Genomic DNA, 18984 nt, shown 5'->3' with positions numbered 1-18984 from the left:
TGCATTTTTTAAACACTTCGAACTGCTTCATAATCACAATTTAATATATTTTCGTAAAATCCCAACAGGCTATTTTTTTTAAATTGCAACCTTAATTATTACTGCATTACATATTAATATATAACACAATGAATTATTGCATAAAATCTTATAATTGACAAACTATTAATTTATAATGAAAATTCCGCCAATATGTTGTGCATTCATGACTAATTTCTAATTATTCTAAATTTTCTAAGAATTCATAAGTCTTAAGCTTTCCTAGCTTAGAGAATTCCTCTACATTCCGTGACGTAAAGGCTTGGCGGGCGGCGAGAAGCTTTACGGAACATATTGATCGCCTAAAACCTTTCTAAATATGGTATACACTCCCTTATGTGAAAGCATATGAGAAATTTCGTAAAAGGAATGTTAATTAATGAATAAAAGGGGTAAAAACGCCATTTAAGTCAAATTATAATACAGGAGAGTATTTTCAGGTGAAGTGTTGCGAGTTTTTCTTGGATATTCTATTTTTATTCTGGGAAAGAGCGATTTTATTTTTGATAAAACTTCAATATGCTTAGATAGTGATATCTAATACTGTTTGTAGCAGTCAACTTAGATTTCATGATATGGCAGTTAGGTTGTTAACAGCTTTAAAATCAAAAATGTTCTGTATATATTTGTTCTGTATTCAGTATCGCAATCACTGTATACTATTGTCAGTTTCTGTTATAGTCATCGCTCTCCTCTGTTTTCTAATTATTATTAATAGCTGCTTTTCAGGAGCTCATTTGGTGGACATTTTAATACTTTTTTATAATTTTTTTGTTCAAAGGTGAACTTTGTTATTAATATCAAATCAATGGTTAGGTGTCAAAAGTACTAAAAGCATATACATATGATAAAAATTATTTATAAAACGTATTTTTAAAAATTTATTTTGTCACTGTCATTCTATACGGTAAGCACAGGTGTCACTAAAATCGAAGATGATGCAAATATGATATGAGGCGGGTTTATAAAATTCTGTGTAACCTACACTTACTGCATACTATTGTCAGTTTCTGTTATAGGCATTGCTAACCTCAGCTTTCTAATTATTATTAATAGCTGCTTTTGAGGGGTTAATTCTTTAATTATTTTCAATAGTTTTTTTGTTCAAAGGAGAACTTAGATATTTATATCAAATCAAATGTTAAGTGCCAAAATTTCTAAAAACATATACGATAAAAATTATTTATAAAATATATTTAAAACATTTTTTTGTTCTTGTCACTATATTTTATGAGTTATTATATTTTGGATATCCAATACTTATTTGTATTTCAGGAAAATCAGATTTTATGTTTGATAGAACTTCAATATTAATGAATTAAGGGGGTAAAACATCATTTCAGTCAAATTATAATGCACGAGATTATTTTCAAGAGAATAAATAGAAAGGTTTCGAGTTAATATTTTTTGTATATCCTATATCGATTTTTATTTCAGGAAAATCTAGTTTTTTTTTGTTGATGAAATTTGAATACAAATAGGTAGTGGTACCAAATATTACTTTTAACTTTCAAGATAGATTTCATGTTATGGTGGTTAGGTTGTTGATAGTCTTAAGATCAAAAATGTTCTTTGTTAATTTTGTTACAAGAATGTTTAGTTACAAGTTTGTTTTGTTACGATACTTGGAATATACTTTAATTTTCCTTTCAGGGAAATCCTACTTTAATTTTGATAAAACTTGAATATAAATTAGTTGTGAAACCCAAGATAGTTGGCAACTGTCAATTTAGATTTCACGTTATGGTGGTTAAGTTATTGATAACCTTTAAAAGTGAAATTGTTCTTTATTAATTTGTTCTTGCCTCGGTTATTTTCGAATTGAAAAAAGTACCAGAAAAAATATTCAATGACTATCTTTTTAAAATGAAAAAGCAGTTTAGCATTTATACTTAATGTGCTCTATATGGTATAAAGGAATTTTATTTTATGTTGGAATGATTTTTCAATTTGCTTTCAAGATAAACAAATATATTTCCTAGACGCTAATATGAAGAAAAAAATTGGATCTGAATGGATAATGATGCCTAAGACAAATTGTAATTCCGTATAAAAGTATCGTGTTAAATTTTAAGCAAGGTTGCTTAAATTACTGACAAATAAAAAATAATAATGTTCTTCCTTTTATAATTTATCACCTGCCCCATTTTAAAAATGGCAAAACTAGGTTAAAATAAAACAGGGAATTTAAAAAAAACATTCTGCATTACCATTCAATTACTTCGCTTTTCATTTACCATTGCAAATAATATTTAACGAAAAAATTTTTTTTTTAATTAAACGGTTATTACCATACTGAGAAAAAAAGTATGGTCAAAACTGGGTATGGTAAAAAGAAGAGTATGGTAAAATTTAGAGTATTTTTTTGACCCTATGGGAACAGTTTTTACAGAAATGCTTTGATAACGATTTTGGTAAAATTAACAATAAATTGTTATTTTATAATATGTGTTCAAATCCTGTAACACCCCTGCCGTGTGTGGCCGAGCAATTTCTTGTTGAAAAATTGTTTTTGGGAGACCTGTAATACATGTTGACCTGTCACGAATGATGTCACGAATGTACCGCAGGGCTGTTATAGCACCGTGGATCAACATTAGGAAAAACTGTGCGTCTTATGCGAGGGCACCCTATATTATAACACAAACTGTAGAAGCTATTCTATGTACTACGTAGTACGTAGTACATAGAACCGCTATGTGCGCACTATGTACTACGTAGGCGAGATTTACACATTACTACCCTTCCCTGGCCTGCTGATTCATAGATTTGTCACCGAACTAGCATATCTAGGACGGGTAATTGGACAGTCTCATAATTTGGTCGATTTAGCGGTATTTTTACAGCAACTGTAAAAACAGCGTCAAACATGCAGCAGATCATCTAAGAGACTTGAATGACTCAATTCTTGACAGTATCGCATTTCGCATTCGCGACAAGAGGGTACTATAATCTCCATCCGTTTGTATTTCTTCAGTAATAATTTATTTTTTCAGCTCCGGATTTTTTAAATAACTTATATCAGTATTGTACTTGCATATCTAGGCCAAGATAACCTGGATGGCAGGGCGCTTAACTCACGTTCTTCGAGAACGGGAGTTCAAATCCAGCCGGTCGAAGACTCCCCGTGTAGTAAATGGTGACTGGTGCATGTTAAATATGTCGGATCACAAAGTTATCCATGTTCCCATAACAAATCTATACATCTGGGGGTACTGAATTGGAGATTGATATATCTCTGGTTCAGGTCAAAATTACGATCTGTAGATGAATGAATGGATTCATGAATGGGACAGCCCTATAAACTGGTATGGCGTATGGGTGAGGTAGAAGTCGAATTCTTGGCAATAGATGGCGCCACTGGAAAACAAGAACAATTGCACCCCCTTTGCCTTAATGGCCGACAACAACAACAACTAGCGTTTGTAAAATTTCGCTTCACTCTGACAAATCTTTCGCTAATTTTTATGACAATTTTTAAGCTAATTTATGGCAATTCGCTAATTTTTAAGGCAATGTGTAAATATACATATTTTTTATTTTTATGTTTTGTTAATTTTTTTAGAAAATCGTAACTTATAAGATAATCAGAGCGGCTGAGTCAGCTGGAAATACATGTAAAATTGACAAAACTGCCCATAATTAAATATGAGAAAAAGAAATTGTAAGCTATTTCTTTTTAATTAAAAACCACCTTCACATAGACAACGTCAAACATGTGTTTTGGAACATTTAAATATAACGGAATAAAAGCCTCTACGATAACTTGACATTTTCTATTCAATACTCAGAAACGTCAAATGAATTTTTAGCTTAATTTCTCTTTAAGAAAATACGAGACACGACAACATTTCCGTGACATCTGAGAAATACTTGCTCGTGAATAATTTTGTAACTGCTGATTTCCACACCAAGGTTATATCAATAAAGTTTCGCGTTTAATGTTAGAGTGTATTTCAGTTTATTTCTTTCGGCATTAAATCCTTAAAGATTTTATTAATGAACATCAATGTCATAAAAAAACAAACTTCTGTATGCATGAGCCAATGTATTAGAAACCTAAAGGAAATTTTAACGGTTGTTATTTTTAGAACAAGGACGTCAAAATAAAGGTAAATAATAAAATTATGGCGATGAATGAAATACATTTTATTTGTTTATAGGAAAAATTTGTGTAGTAATAAAAAGATGTTTAATACTTACTGGATTTATTTTTTAATGGCTACCTTTTTTATTTATCTATTCACTTAGATATTTTGAAGTGGGGTTATTTAATACACTGTAAAATATTTTGCTGTACAATTGCCGCTGTTTTTCGTGCTAAGGTAAACTAAAACTTTTACAGTGCATGTGGATACATTTTTTTATTTACTTTTTCACGGATAAATTTTTATTTATTTATTTGTTGAATTTTTGTTTGTTTGTTTATTGTCAACACATATTTTCATGCGCATTAAAATCAATTTATGGCTTTATTGAAAAACGTATTGGTCTAAAAACATTTTTTTCTAATATAAGCACATTTTTAGTAATATATTTGCACAAATAATTTTAAATATTTTTTGCCAATTACTATACACCAAAATTTTATCCTAACACCATAGTGAGAGTTTTCAACATAGTTTACAATATGGTAAGAGTCCATATTATAAACATATTTTTTTCAATAAATAAGGAATTTATAATGTGGATTAAATTTATCCTATTAAAAATTTTGTTAAGACATTAATAAATTCTAAAATATCAAAAGGCAATATTTTCCTGCCTTTTTACCTACATATTTTTTTAAATAATTTTTTTAATCTATTTTCTTTCATTATTTTACTTGCAGTTTATCATGATTTTTTTTAAAAATTAACATCCAGTCGCTTTTTCAATATCAAAAGAAACTGCTTTTTCTTCAATACCTAAACAGTTTTGAGGTTATAACCGAAAGACTTTATATTTTTATTCATATAGATTTTATAATTATACTTCCCAGCGTATATATATATATATATACAGGGAGCTGGACTCACGTTCTTCGAAAACGGGAGTTCAAATCCAGCCGGTCGAAGACTCCCCGTATAGTAAATGGTGACTGGTGCATGTTAAATNTGGAAAGAGTTGTTTTTAGAAATTACTTAATCGATAAGGCATAAAAATTAAAATCCCAGTGAAAGAATCTAGCTATCTGAGAATTTAGCCCAGCATGAGAAATAAAACTTCGCTGTTAATTTATTATTTTAATCCATATTTTTTCGAAATCGGAAAATAAATTTTTCATTGAACTCACAAAAAATAATTTTTTCAGTTTTTTTCTCCCTCTATTGTTCATCTATTTCTTTCATTAATTTTGGTTTTAAATATTGTTCTGCTTGTTGTTTTGATTATTTCATAGTAAATATTCAATACCAGTTGCCTTCAATGTTTGCTAAGTATGGTAATTTTTCTAAACAGCTGATCACTCAACTAATTGTCATGAATATTTAACTAACAATCTGCATAGTAGGGTAGAAATTCACCATATTTTACATATTTATTGGTACTTTTATCTCAACTCCAAACCATTAAAGCTATAAATTATAATAAATTATGCGAACAATACACTATCTACCATGTGAAAGTTATAAATGAGAGCATTAGTTATTCGGTTTACAGATTTGTTATTCCGTAAATTTTCACAAATTTTAATAACAATAAATGTACTTCATGCATAAAAGGAATTACTATCGGTTCATACTACGGCAATCTAGAAGCGGATAAATAATTATGTCCTAAGTGTTAAAAATAATCGATACATTTTAACTGAAAGCAAATGCAGTAGTGTTTTTTTTTAAATTTTACAGCTACGAAATTTACTAATTTTTTCAAAATCAATGTTAAAATTTGCATTACAACTTAACCATATAATTTTTCAATTTTTTTTAAAATGCTAAGAGAGTATAATGTTATTGTCTATGTCAAAAATATAGTGGAAAACTCAAAATTTTTCGTTTTGTTTTTGTAAGGAATGGGATGAAAAATGGTCCTATAGATTAAATAAATATCTATAATCCCATGAATATATCCTACAAGAAAAATAGGAAAATAAAATACTGTAGGAAAATATTCTATAGGAAAAATATCCGATAGGAAACGATTTTTTTTCTGTTACATGAGACACGTCACTGATTTCAAGTCTGCAATCGGTCTCTGTTTCCAAGCTGCAATTTTTTTTAAAATGACATTTTTAATCAATTTTTTGTTGAAATATACAAGTTTGAAAATCGTTATATATAACAGGGGGTCCGATTAACGTTGTGACAAACTTCTAGGGTATTTAGTTCATATCATCAGGATTAAAACTGCATAGGAATCCAGGCTCGGAAATGCCTCCCTTTAGATTTTAATGAAATTAGGTGTATTGGACAGGCACGATGGAATGCAAATGGATTCTCGATATTTCAAAATTGAAGGGAAGCTTAATTTTTTTTTACTCCCCTCCTAGCGGCGTATGACAACATTCTTTATTAAAACATAATAACGACATTTTAAAAATAAATAAGAAAAAGCGTAATAATTATAAGAAGAACTGAAAACATTAATATAACATAAATAATAACATAACATATTAATATAAGATAATTCATAATATAATGTAACATAATTCGTAACATAATATAACATAATTCATAGTATAATATAGCATAAATCATAATGTAATATAACATAATTTCAAATTCATATAAGCATAATTCATTAAAAATATGCTGAAATATATTAATATAACATTAAAATTTTAATATGAATATGATTAAATTGCCCCAAGTGTAGAGACAGTCTATAACATAACAGTTCAAAGTTGAACCAATATGTAGTATTTTGGGCCATAATAAGGAGAACAGTATCAGGCAAGTCAAAAGGTGATAATTTCAATTATTTTCGACAAAATAGAATTTTTTTCAATTGCGGAACAAACTATATCAATAAAATGGTTTAACTATACTCTTTACTACGGTTGTAGCAAATTTACGTGATACTATGCGCTGTTTAAAATTTTGGACCGTGTTAAACCACAACAGCGTTAAAATTCACTGCACATTTAATAAGGTGATCTATAGAACCTTACTATAGCGGTGAACGATAATTGCTTTAAATTTCATTGCAACTTTAATACGGTGCGAAATAGAACCTTATTATCCAAATGTTCATAATTGCTTTTAAATTTACTGTAACATAAAAAGGTGATCTATAGAACCTTATTAACCAGTTTAATCATAATAGCATTGAAAATAACTGTGACCTCAGTAAGGTGGTAAACTGAACCTTATAAAATGGTTGAAATATAATAGTAGTTAAACTCAGTGCAACCTTAATAGGGTGATCGGTGGAACCTTATTATCGCGTTGAATCATGCTAGCATTAATTTTCACTGCAACCTTCATAAGATGATAAATAGAACTTCCTTATCATGTTGAATCATAAAAACGAATAACGTTTAAATTCACTGCATCCTCAATAAGGTGATAAATTAAACCTTACTATCTTGTTTAACCATAATAGTGTTAAAACTCACTGCAATCTTAATTGAAAGATGAAAGGACCGTATTATTTCATTGAACCCTAGTAGCGGTAAATTCACAGCAACCTTAATAAGGTGATAAATAGAACCTTATCATCGTGCAATTAAGTCTTCCCTCAGCTTGATGCCATGAAATATTTTTTAGATAGCATATATGGTAGTCAGTATGACAGTGAGATAGGAAACACACTTGAGAAAGAATACGATTTTTTATATAGTCGTCCCTTATCTTGATTCCAAGATACTATGAATTAATTTCAACTGTTTTTTTTTCCTCGTGATCTCTTTCTCATTTCATTTCTCAGATCAACTTGTACCAATATTTTTAAAAATAAAATAAAGAGCTTCAAGTTTATTAAAACCATGAAATATTTTTTTCAGATAGCATATTTGGTGGTCAGTATGACAGTGAGAGAGAAAACAAACTTGAGAAAGAATACGATTTTTTATATAGTCTTCCTTTATCTTAGCAAGATACTATGAATTAACTTCAGTTGTTTTTTTCCTCATGATCTCTTTCTTATTTCATTTCTCAAATCAACTTGCACCAATATTTTTAAAAATAAAATAAAGAACTTCAAGTTTATAAAAACCATGAAATATTTTTTTCAGATAGCATATTTGGTGGTCAGTATGGCAGTGAGAGAGAAAACAGACTTGAGAAAGAATACGATTTATTACAGGAGAGAAAAAATCATATTGATCAAGCACATTTTAAATGGAAGCAAGCGGAAATAATGATAAAACAAGCTTGTGCTCAACTTGGATTGGCTGTTCAAAAATGGAAAGAGTTGTTGGAGATATCTGAAAAGTAAGTTAAAATATAAATAAACACCGAATTATTGTTATTTTTCTTCTTACAAAATTTCAAGGTATTTTTTAGGTTTATTTGAGGTGACAAGGTTGATTTGAGGTTTATTTAAAGTTGATGTCAAAAACAACCTTTAAAGATCAACCTCCCAGGGTGTATAATCAAAGTGTATGAAGTTGTTTTACTCCCACTTAAGGCTGATAGAAGCCTACTTTAGAGCAATAAGCTTAAGGTGGTTGCTTTTGAGGTGTAAGGATTATCTTTCTTTAATACACTCTTTAAGAAAATAAGTATATTTGAGGTGTGAATAATTCCCCCCAATCCAAACTAAAATTATTTCTGAGTTATATATATATATTTTTTTATTTAAACCATTGAAAACTCTTCTTGCACCACAAAGTATAGCATGAGGCTTACAGAAGTAAGTAGAAAGCAAAAACAAAAAAATTTACAAATTTACATTAAAAACAAAATTCCACAAGGCAGGAAGACTTTTGATACTTTTGAGCAGTTATGATAAAATAGGAGGCCAAAAAATAGAAAGACGCCCCAAATCAGTCTTTAATTTCAATCGGGCACTCGCATACAAATTGCAATGAAGAGGAATGTGCTCAGCATCTTCATCAGCATCGCCGTAAGCAGAAATTCCACTGGTCTCCAGATGGAAACGAAATAAATATTTCTTAAAATTTCCATGGTTTGTTAACATTTGGGTTAATTTAAAATCAGTTGCAACGAATTTACATTGCAAACGGTGAAAACTGGATGGAAGAACCTTTTCGTCCAATAAATGAGTGATTAGTCCCTGAGTTATATTTGAGGTTGATTTTGTAAGGCATAAATGAGATTGAAATTGAGGTTTATTGATTTTTTTTGGTACAAAATATAACCTAATTTTTTACCCCAAGTGTTATTTTTTTACATCTGTCAACCTCAAAACAACCTTAAAAACACCTTGCTTCTTTGTGAGGGGTGGTCTTTAGCATAAAAACCATCAATTTCATCGATTTAAAAATCATCTTCATAATAGACATCTCAATCGGGCATTCGATTTCGAGCAAATTTCGTTGGTTCTGTGTGTCCTAAAAGTGATCAAAGATTCAAAAAATCTTTGGAAGACTTTCTTTTTTTGAGAAAGACAGAAGAGCAAAGAAATGTATGGTCTGTTGCGTTCTGCTTAGGTGATTTCCAATATTTAAAATTAACTACAAATTTTGTCTACAGATGGCGCTGTTGACTGGAAAACTATAAAAATTGTCTTTGAGAATAAAATAAATGCCATTTTTAGTTTCAATGTGCTGCAATCTCAGGAATAAATTCACAGAAAACTGCGCTAGTATTTCAGTTGAAATAGTCTAAAAAGATTGTTTGAAAATATAGTTCTCTGAAGATAGCAGCACCATCTATTGATCGCGAAATTTTAAGCTTTGGGAGAATATAACTTGTTTTCTTAGGCGAAACTCGGCATATTTTACTATTCTGCAACTTTAAGTTGATTTTTTTTTTATTCATTTGAGTTTTTAAATTGTCGGTAATTTTGGAGACATTCGGTATTATTAAAAATATTTCAGATAAAGCTGTCCGATGCGAAAACGACTAAATTTTTTATCCGTCAATTTTGGTATGAAAATGAGAAAGCACTTGATAACTTTTCAAAATAATAATAATAATTCTGAAAAGATTTTTTTTTATATAGGGGAGAGGGGGGCACATGTGAACAATTTTTTTTATTTCTTCACTTTTCGAAAAATATCATCAATTTTTCATAGTAAAAAAGTCCATATGTNCTGCTGAGACAAGAAATAATTTAGTTGCTGCAAGTCAAAATCTACAGGGAGCTCATGGGTTTCTTACAAATATAACATTTCCGTATTGTGCAGAAGATGAAGTTGACACCCTAAATAAGGTATCTTTTGTTTTCAAATCAAATTTTATGGCTTTTTGCTTACCCTTTCTTTCTGCATTATAACGAAAGAATGACATTGTTGTTGATCTTTATTAAAAATAACGGGATGTCGACCAGATAAGGATTAGCCAGCTTAATTCGCGAGTTTGAATGTTGGAAAACAGCACTGCGAGATTTTAAAAGTAGGATTTTTTTATACATTTCTGCTGAATGCAAAATCGATTACATTTACGAAAATTTACAAGCTAAAAATCAAATAAATGACAAAGATATATTGTATTGAAGTACAGATGAGTTCGAGTCTTCAGTAACTTCATGCAGTGGTTTATTCAATAATAATAATAATATTGGTAGTAGTAGTAGTCATGGTTGTAGTAGTCGTAGTTACAGTATTCATAGTTGTAGTAGTAGAAGCAGTTTCAAACTTTATAATTTCCGAAAATTTCAAATAGTTTATTAATAAATTTAACCTCTTGCAAATAGCATATATACTTCAAGTTCACAACTAATGTATTTCAAGTTCGAGATTTTGATTCTTTGTTAAAATTTTGTGAAATTAGCCCTAATTCTTTATGCATAACAAAAAAAACTTGTTTACTCTTTTTTGAAACAAAAAATACTCACATAATGATGCTTCTTTTAACGAAAAAAAATCTTTCGTGTAACATAATATCAACATTATTAAATTTTGAAATTAATTGGGAGGAAGCTAAGGAAGTTATCGACTCCATCCATCGTATTATCCTTCAGTTTCAAATATTTTCTACGTATTTAAAGTGAATTAAAGGCTCTAGAATGATGTAAAAATAAATATTTGGATTTTTGTTATCATTAAATGATAAATAAATTTATTCTGAAAAAAAAAAGCTTTCTTAAAGTGTCAATGCACAGTTTAACAGTGATAGTTATTTTTTGATTATGTAATTTTGATTATTCAAACTTCATTTAACTTATCTCAAACTTATGCGTGGTTCATTAATTTCAAAGTGAGTTTCCAAGTTTCATGTTTGTTTTAATATTATATTTTAGTATGATAAATATTGCAATAAAAATTTCTTTCTGTAAAATACTCTACTTTCCAGTTGTTAGATTATATCACAAAAAAATAACTTGCCTTTTCTGCTTTTAAAATTTATATTTTTCAACAAACTATCCCATTAGTATTTGAAGAAAGTTTTATGTTGTACAAATAAATCATTAGATACAAAGTTTCTATTGAGAATTTTCTGACTCTAGTTAGCGGAATAATTCTACAAAAAGAAACTTATTGCACTATAATAAATCTTAGGTAAAGGGAATCTTTTTCAAAAGTTCGCGAACTTTATTCTATTTTTTTAAACTTTTGTACAATTAAATGAACTTACCTTAGAAAACTAGAGAAAAATTTTAAATTAATCTTCAGACAAACTGTTTCTGAAAATCCCTTTCAGCATTTAAGAAAAAAGCAGTTTCTTTTGTAAATGGTTATTATTATTGCTATTATTATTATTGCTATTATTATTATTATTATTATTANTTTATTTAAATTAAATAATACAAATTATATTTCAACACCCTAGAACGAAACAAGCTTCTAAATAATAAAATAAACACTTTATGATACTACACTGTTAACCCCTTCATTGTTGCTCCCGTGAAAATGACAGGGTGAGGTTTCGCCCTCTATTTCTCGCTCCCGTGAAATTTCCGGGATGGAGTGTTCAGTAGAAACGCGCCAGTAAGAAGAACAAGAATAAAACTAATTCATTTTCTTTTGCCCGGAAAATATTTTATTTCTCATTTTACTCACCAGATGACAGTATCAGGATATTTTTAAGGTAATTGTAGATAGTTAGTTTATTTTAAACTAGATGTCAGCACTAATCAAATACGTGTATTAGACAAAATAGGCACTTTTACGACAGTTTTCTTGAAAATAAACCAATCGTTAAGGGGTAATAGAAAAAATGCTCGCTGGTTTTTCGGAATTTCTCCAGATATTAAACGGTTTAGTGACAGTTAAAAACAGAGAAAAACCGTTTTGTTGACAAAACGGTTTTGCTGTATTTTTCGCCCTAATCACAAACGGATTAAAAGAGTCAGCTGTTCAAGTTCTAGTTTTGCCATGCAGATTTGCATTCCGTTATATAACTTTATCTTCTCTCCAATTATTTTACGATTACATTCTGTACTTGCTCTCGTTTTTCAGAAATTATTTTTTGGCTTTGTACATCATATAAATAAAATTGCGATTTGACGATATTATCAAATTGATATAATATTGAAGCGAAATTCTCACTATCACTATTTCTCCATAATAAAGCACTTGATTCGCAGTGGCTCAGGGAACAGAGCTCGCGCTTCTCGATGACCCAGGTTTGAATCCCAGCAATGATTGGTCGATACAAATCCTGCTGACGTGAAATATTCCCGTCTGGTGCGAGTACAGATTTAATTTTCAACATTCACGGAAAAAACTTGTTCCCATATAGGAAAAGTCTGTTGAGACAACAGATTTACTTTTGTTGGCAAAACTCGTTTTGTTGCTGTAAAAAGCCAGTCTGATTACGGATGATAATCGTATCAGTCTGATTATCGTTGAGGCAACAGATTTACTTTGTAAAATTAATGGTTTTGCAGTACCAACCCTGCTGCTGGTCAAAAACTGCAAAACTTATGTGATTTCTATTACCCCTTAACGATTGGTTTATTTTCAATAAAACTGTCGTAAAAGTGCCTATTTTGCCTAATACACGTATTTGATTAGTGCTGACTTCTAGTTTAAAATAAACTAACTATCTATAATTACCTTAAAAATATCCCGATACTGCCATCTGGTGAGTAAAATCAGAAATAAAATATTTTCCGGGCGAAAGAAAATGAATTAGTTTTATTCTTATTCTTCTTAATGGAGCGTTTCTACTGAACACTCCATCCCGGAAATTTCACGGGAGCGAGAAATAGAGGGCGAAACCTCACCCTGTCATTTTCACGGGAGCGACAATGAAGGGGTTAACAGTGTAGTATCATAAAGTGTTTATTTTATTATTTAGAAGCTTGTTTCGTTCTAGGGTGTTGAAATATAATTTGTATTATTTAATTTAAATAAATCAAGTGAGTAGAATATGTCCAAACTTTGAACCAAAAAGATTTCCCGGTTTTGTTGAAACGATTTACCTCTTTCTAAACAGAATTTTTTTTAAAAATCTTTTTCTAGCTGTTATCCAATTTTAAATAAATAATAATTATTGCATTTAAATTTTATTGTTTTTCCTGTGCTATTATAAAATAAGAACATAGATTGCGAAAAAGTGAAATTAATCTAAAATCAATAAATTGTTCCCAGACTACCAAAATTATTTTATATTGTTTCTACGCCCTGTGATAGTTCGAACCAAGTATGAAAGATGTTACAGGTAGGATCTGATTTTAAAATTCAGAAATTGTAATTACACAACTGCCAAGGGGTACCACAAATCGTAATCTTGTACCAAACGTTACATCCCTTCATTGTATACAAAAGGCTTTTGAGTCTCATATAATATAAGAGATTTATTGTCCTGCGCCGAGTTTCAGGCCAAATGATGTATTAGGCACTGTTTTATGGACATGGCTTACCATTGCTTATTAGTTCCATACATTATGTTAAAATCATTCTGAATTATTAAAATGATAAGGCATCATTATATGATTAGAACACGTAACTACCTAGTAATCACGATAGAAATACGCAATTATCCAATAAATATGATTAGAATAACTATTTTATTATGTGTTATGTTTTTAAACTGCTGTTGCGCGTTTCTTAATGTGCATAATAAACTTCGTTTGCTTTCAGTAGTTTCTGATTGTAAAAATTAGCTTGTTACAATATAATTTGCTTTTCTTAATAAGAATTAGGCATAAAAAGTTGGTTTATCTTAATTAAGCTTGTTTATTTCAGTATTATTGGGCGTTAAAACTTGTTAGATAATTCTCATTTAACTTTTAATCTAAACGCGTTTAACATAGCAAGAGAAAACCAGCGCCTAAAATTACATGCTTAATTAAAGTACTTTAAAAATATTTAATTTGTTGCTAGTTGAACGAAAAATTCTATAATTTCGTTGCGAGAGCTCGTAAAAATCTTTTAAGTAGCACAAGTGGTTTCACGCAACTTTTGCTGGTTAATTCTGTACTGTAAAAACTATGCTGAATATCTCGCCAAATATGATGCTAACCAACACAAAAAATTGTATGAAGAAACATTATTTTTCAGGTTAACACCAAATTGAGTTTTCTTACACATTTTGAACAATTTAAAGGGCATAATCGAAATCTAAACACTTTTAATTGAATAAGCTTACACTAAAAGCACGCCCATTTACACCAAACGAGAATCATTTTCACTTCCGAAAATGCCAATATTGGCAAGCTTTGAATATTTCTTGTAGATTGTTACATTTAAATGCAAGCTGCAGCGAGTTAGTGGAAGTTTTCGACATTGCGATACAGAAATCGAAATAAAAGGTTGCCGTTAAACTATCTGTGTAGGTTTTTAGTTATGTAATATGGATAATTATAGTTTAATTTTTAAATCTCTGTGAAATTTAATAATTTATTTTATCATGTATAACTTCTATCCGTTTCTGCTCTGTTAAGCCTAGTTAGAATTAATGTCAAGATTCTCACTGTGTACGTGTATTTTTGATTTACAAACTAATTTTATTTTAAGAATTAATGTACGAATTCAAAGTTAATTATTCTTATTTTATTTGAATCTTAAAAATAACTTAACTGACTTTTAAGTGTATTTTATCTTACTTTTATTACGAATTTTAGTGCTACTGAATGCAAAAGAAGAAAAAAAATGGTTACGGTTACTTTACACTTAGTACTGTATAAGAGCATTCTAGGACACACTTTGGTGCAAAGTAGTTGCTACCATATTTGATGTTAAGATCATACAGGGAACGTTACTTTTAAAAGGTAACAAATAAAACTACTAGTACAAAACAAAAAGCAACCATTTTAAAGTACTCTTCGATGAAATCACAATTTCAAGATAACCTTAATTTTCCTTTAAAAAAATTCAAGAAAAAGTATTGTTTTAAGTTTAAAGTGCATTAAATTTTAATTTAAATTTATAAAACTTTAAAATGCAGGAAAATGTTACAAAATTAATTTAAATAGTAAATGTTGAAAACATTCAGGAAACCAAACCAGAAATGAAAATTCAATGTCTGCATATAAAAAGGAGTTTCAAATTACGTTAATTTTAAAACTGCCAAATCTTTGGAAATTTTGTTTTTTCTTTAACATATGTAGTGACTTTTGCAGAAAACGTTATTATTAAGTGTTTAAATGAGCCGTCCTCTCCCTTTCAAGAAATAGCAATCCTCAAAAAGTTTGGTCAAAGAAGTAAACTGGAATATAAAATGCATTTAATTTATAAATTAAAAAAATATATTTTAAAAATTTCGAAAAAAAATTCTTTTTTGAAGGAAATTTTTTAAAATATTTCAGAAGAAAGTAAAGATTTCTTTTGATATTATCGTTACAATTACTTGTACTTTTTTCATTTAAAAGTAACGGAAAAACAAGTAAAAGTATTAAATTATAAAAATAATGAAGTACAAGCAAAAGTACGAACTTTCTACTTTTGCATTCATTACAAGTAACGAAAGTAAAAGTATTGCCATGTTTGATTGAGACATACTAACATTTTTTACTAAGTATTCTACAAAGAATTTTAGGATCATCATTAACTTAATATGTAATTTTAAGATCAGTATTTAATATATATGCATTAAAAGAATCGACTTTTGGTGCTTTAATCACCCATCTATTTGAAATGCTATTGATGTATATGAAAGATAAAGTAATTTGTGTTTTATTTATATTATGTTACATTTAAACTCATACACATTATTACACAAGTAATAGTCTTAGTGCTATAATATTTATAGTATATACATCTAATTTTAAATAATTAATGCAATATTTATAATATTAAGAAATGAACGTAGTTACGAAGGATTTGTAATTTAATACTGGTGTCTAAGTTAATCTTACAGTTTATGTCGTTAGTTTAAGTGGGAAATAGTTGGATTCGAAAAACACTTTCCTACATTATTAGAATTTTCATTCTTAAATTTACACAAGTAATAGTCTTAGTGCTATAATATTTGTAGTATATGCATCTAATTTTAAATAATTAATGTAATATTTATAATATTAAAAAATGAAAGTAGTTACGAAGGATTTGTAATTTAATACTGGTGCCTAAGTTAATCTTACAGTTTATGTCGTTAGTTTAAGTGTGAAATAGTTGAATTCGAAAAACACTTTCCTATATTATTAGAATTTTTATTCCTAAATTTACACAAGTAATAGCCTTAGCGCTATAATATTTGTAGTATGTACATCTAATTTTAAATAATTAATGTGATATTTATAATATTAAAAAATGAATGTAGTTACGAATGATTGTAATTTGATACTGGTGTTTAAGTTAATCTTACAGTTTGCGTTGTTAGTTAAAGTGTGAAATAGTTGGATTCGAAAAACACTTTCCTATATAATTAGAATTTTAATTATTAAACTACGGTAAAGTAACCGGCAGCTGTCCACCCTATTACAGGAAAAATTACGGAAAATACCATATTTTACCTTTACGATTTTGAAACCGTTTAGAACCAGTATGTATAAAAAATCATGAATACAAAATTACACTGTTTTTTAACATTTAGCATGGTTTCTAAACCTTACAAAAGAAATTTAACTTGACATTGGAGCCAGGCTTTTTGTTAGGTAATATGCAATTGATTTTGGTTGTGGTTGAGTTATCTTTTTCAAATGAACCGTGGAATGGGGCTTAATTAATTTATCTGGTTATTTCACTTATCGTAAGATATGGGAAATACTAGACTTCTTGTGTCAAGCAGCTTCATGGTGCTGTCATCTACGTTTGAATGAGACTGTAGTATTCTAATAATCCAGGATCACAAATTGGGTTTCAAAGATTTGACCTCTCGGCTATAATATGTACCAAACTGCTAGGAACTAATGGCTTCTTTATGTGTTGGTTTGATAAAATTTTGGTTGTTTAACCGTATTAGGAGGAAGCAGTTAATAAACGGTTTTCCTACAGTTAACAGTTTGAATATATCATTTGACTGCTTTCTTGACCATGGTAAAATAACACTTAAATAAATTGTTATTTAACCATTTTTCCAAGAAATTTTTAACTGTGTAACCAGACTAAACCATTTTCTATTTAATTTATTTTAGTTTTAACCAGACTAAAATAAATTAAATAGAAAATGGTGTCTTTACATTTTCTGCCACAGGAATGCACTTAGAAGATTCAAGCATTCCATTTCACAAAGTGGAAAACCATTAGTCACATTAATTTAGTAATTTTCTTGTGAGACATATTGGTAAATTTCTACGAAAATTTTCTTTTATGCGTATAAGCGAATAAGTAGACGATAAGATAAGCGATAAGTTGAATACGATAAGAGCAATTTTATCTTGATTTCAGGTGAAAAGTATAATCCTTACTAATTTTTACAGTGCTATATCTGTTTGCTTTGGTATCATTACCATAATTGTTGGATTTTTTCATTTTATTATTACTTAGCCTGAGTCCTGATATTTCACAGGAGTCCTGATACTAAAAGTTACAGTCTGATATTTCGCAGTCTCAAATATAGTTTGCAAGTTAGCGAATTCTGTCAGTCAATTTTATAAAGTTCAAAATCTTATATGCTTTATATTTTCTTATTAATATAAGATTCCTAAATTTCATCATATTCAACACCTACTCATATTGCAAATTTACACACGCATTTTTTCTAATATCTCATCGATTTTTAAATCATATTATTCGATTAGAAAATAAGTTTTATGCAAATCTCTTTCTTTCTTCACTGAAACATTTTTGGATATTCTTCTTTTTTTGTGCCTGTTTTTGAACTCCACGAAGAAAACGTAATTATTTAGTTTCATAATCTCATCAGTTTAGTAAAGCATGCATGGATTTCTTACCAAAGAATGTAATAAACTTCGTTATATTCTTGAATGAAAAACTTTTTAAATAGATATACAATCATCCCATTTTTTTTTCAATAACGACACGGAGAATTAACAGGGTGAAAAGGATATTTATTAATTATGTTTTTTTAAGGCAAAGTTATGAAACATCATAAATATTTTAATAAATTGCAATTTTAATATAGTTAAGAATTAAACGTAAAAAGAATGTCTTAGTTATTCTTTGTAAGTTTTGTTATGAATAAATAAAATGAAAGGTCCAAGACAGAAAACTTACATTTATTTCGCTATATATATATATATATATATATATATATTCTAAAATACTTTCTTACTGATCTCAATAGTTTTTGTTTAAAGATATCAAATAGATTCTCTTCACCTTTAGGTATGCTGACAGAATGGAAATGGGGAGTTTATTATTACTTTAAAAACTTTATTTTCAATAATAAGGATAATTTAAATAAGAATAACAATTCAACAAATTTTTCTAATATTGTTCAATCAATTAAGCAACTTCAAAAAAATTTTGTAATTACTCCCATAGACAAAGCTAACAATAATTATGCTATATTCTGTAAAAAATTCTATGCTGAACTTTTAAATACGGAATTAAAAAATAGTAAAAATTTTGAACTTAGTAATTTAACTAATAATATTGTTTAATGA

General features: G+C 28.7%; 1 non-coding gene across 1 annotated transcript in view; it reads left to right on the top strand.

Moving 5' to 3' along the window:
- LOC107454187 (uncharacterized) overlaps positions 1-18984 on the top strand; it is a 209687-nt gene that overhangs the window by 110975 nt on the left and 79728 nt on the right. The window contains exons 7-8 of the transcript XR_006225013.2: positions 8195-8397; positions 10171-10299. This is a non-coding gene — a transcript (uncharacterized protein). The remainder of the gene's footprint in view (positions 1-8194; positions 8398-10170; positions 10300-18984) is intronic.

This window comes from Parasteatoda tepidariorum, chromosome X2 (assembly GCF_043381705.1).
Source record: "Parasteatoda tepidariorum isolate YZ-2023 chromosome X2, CAS_Ptep_4.0, whole genome shotgun sequence".
Classification (NCBI taxonomy): Eukaryota; Metazoa; Arthropoda; class Arachnida; order Araneae; family Theridiidae; genus Parasteatoda; species Parasteatoda tepidariorum.
Note: the sequence above shows the minus strand (reverse complement) of the source record. Positions and strands in the feature narration are given on the sequence as shown.